Here is a 2,271-nt window from a genome sequence, read left to right as displayed (position 1 = left end):
CGGGGGGCGGGGCCAGTGCCGGGGGCGGAGTCCCGGCCTCACCTGGTTCACCTTCTTAAAGGGACAGCAGGGCAGGAAAAAAACTTGCTAGACTGGTAATCAAATTCAAGAACCGGAGGCGTCTTGACCCTAATGAGACTGCGGGCGCCGCCTAGTAGGTGGGATTAAGAATTGATGAACCTTTTCCCAATTCTAATCCTAAACTCAACCCAGTCTTGATCCAGCTTTTAACCTAATTCTACCTCTGACTTGAATTACACTCCTATATTCCTCTTTCTCTCTTTCTGCAGACCCCAGAGCTGGGTAATAGGACCGGAGAAGGCAGGGGTAAGAGTCACATCTTCACCCTCTAGCAGGGGAGGCTTGGATGACCACAGTGCAAAGTGGGATACAACCCGCAGTGAAGCATCTGGAGGTTAGAAGAGGAAGCAAGCCCAGTCATCGGAGCACGTTAGTTGAGTCTTCAGGGAGAGCTGGTGTGACCTGGGTTTTCAGTGGCAGAGATTGGGAAAGGCACTAGCAAGGGCCTGAAGGCAGGGAGCCTCAAGGTGCGCCCAGGGAGTGGTGAATGGACCAGTTTGACTGCTGGGGCGCAGGATTTGTCTTGGGAATCAGGGCAGAAAGGCAGGTGCGGGCCAGGGCTAGGTAAACAAGAAAAGGAGTTTGAACCTTGCCATGCACTTCCACAGCAGACATGAATATCTGGTTAAGGTTCCAGCCACAGGTGGCAGGGAAGAATATTTTAACCCATCTTAGTGGTGTCAAGCCACTAAGAAGGTGCCCTCTAACCTTCTTGCAGACTTTCTTACATTCTTTTTCTTTTTTGAGATGGAATCTCGCTCTGTGGCCCAGGCTGGAGTGCAGTGGCGCGATGTTGACTCACTGCAACCTCTGCCTCCCGGGTTCAAACGATCCTCCTGCCTCAGCCTCCCGAGTAATTGGGATTACAAGCGTCAAGTGTGCACCATCACACCCAGCTAATTTGTCTATTTTTAGTAGAGACGGTGTTTCACCATGTTGGCCAGGCTGGTCTCGAACTCCTGACCTCAAGTGTTCCTCCTGACCTCAAGTGATCTCCCTGCCTCTGCCTCCCAACGTGTTGGAATTACAGGCCTGACTTACTGCGCTCTGCTGAGACTTCCTTATGTTCTATTTAGTAAATATTTGTTCAGTTTCTACTATGCATGTAGGAAGCTCTAGAAGCACCTAAGAACAGAAGGACAATGTCTGCCCTATATAAGCTATTACTTTGGGGATGCTGGGAGTTGAGACATAAATAATTGCACAGATGATTGAAATGGCAGGCAGGAGTGGACCCCAAGCAAGGTACACACAGGAGCCACAGTGGCTCAAAGGGGAGTGATGCATTTACTAAAGAGGCTAGGAGTCCACTCCTGGCCCCTCCTTCTTTCACTCCTCCTTGGCTCCATCCCATTTGGGTAAATTGTTCATAATTTTTCGATCATTTACATTGTTGCACATTTCGGTACTGTGAATGAAGGGAGGTGGTGGATTATAGGTGCTTTTTCTCATTTCCAAAATTTAATGCTTCTCAGGTTTTTTTTTTTCTTTCTTTCTTTCTTATGCAGGTACGCATATGACAAACACAGCCCACCAGTTCTTGGCTCAGACTATCTTTATTTGCATAAATAAATGTAATTCATGTGCATGGGTTAGGAAATTCATGTTGAACATACAGAAACAAAATGGAAAGTAGAACCCTCTGCCCTCCAACCCCCTAATTTCTGTTCCCCAAGTTAACCACCATCAACTGTTTCTTGTAAGTCCTCCTAGGATTCCTTCCTCACGTGTGTCAGGCCTCTGAGCCCAAGCCAAGCCATCACATCCCCTGTGACATGCACGTATATGCCCAGATGGCCTGAAGTAACTGAAGAATCACAAAAGAAGTGCAAATGCCCTGCCCCGCCTTAACTGATGACATTCCACCACAAATGAAGTGAAAATGGCCGGTCCTTGCCTTAAGTGATGACATTACCTTGTGAAATTCCTTTTCCTGGCTCATCCTGGCTCAAAAGCTCCCCACTGAGCACCTTGTGACCCCCACTCCTGCCCGCCAGAGAACAACCCCCTTTGACTGTAATTTTCCTTTACCTACCCAAATCCTACAAAATGGCCCTACCCTTATCTCCCTTCGCTGACTCTCTTTTCGGACTCAGCCCGCCTGCACCCAGGTGATTAAAAAGCTTTACTGCTCACACAAAACTTGTTTGGTGGTCTCTTCACATGGACGCGCATGACACTGTGTACACA

The 2,271-nt window shown here is 48.3% G+C and overlaps 1 long non-coding RNA gene across 3 annotated transcripts in view; it reads left to right on the top strand.

Annotated features, from left to right (window-relative positions):
- Positions 1-1,876, top strand: part of LOC108544232 (uncharacterized) — a 5,828-nt gene extending 3,952 nt beyond the window's left edge. The window contains exons 2-3 of one of the 3 annotated variants that reach the window (XR_001889774.1): positions 291-327; positions 1,590-1,876. This is a non-coding gene — a long non-coding RNA (uncharacterized LOC108544232). Of the gene's footprint in view, positions 1-290; positions 451-1,589 lie in introns of all 3 variants that reach the window. The other 2 variants (XR_001889775.1, XR_001889773.1) reach the window with 2 other exon arrangements.
- Positions 1,877-2,271: the final 395 nt, after the last annotated feature.

This window comes from Rhinopithecus bieti, unplaced genomic scaffold, assembly GCF_001698545.2.
Source record: "Rhinopithecus bieti isolate Rb0 unplaced genomic scaffold, ASM169854v2 scaffold_26569, whole genome shotgun sequence".
NCBI lineage: Eukaryota > Metazoa > Chordata > Mammalia > Primates > Cercopithecidae > Rhinopithecus > Rhinopithecus bieti.
Note: the sequence above shows the minus strand (reverse complement) of the source record. Positions and strands in the feature narration are given on the sequence as shown.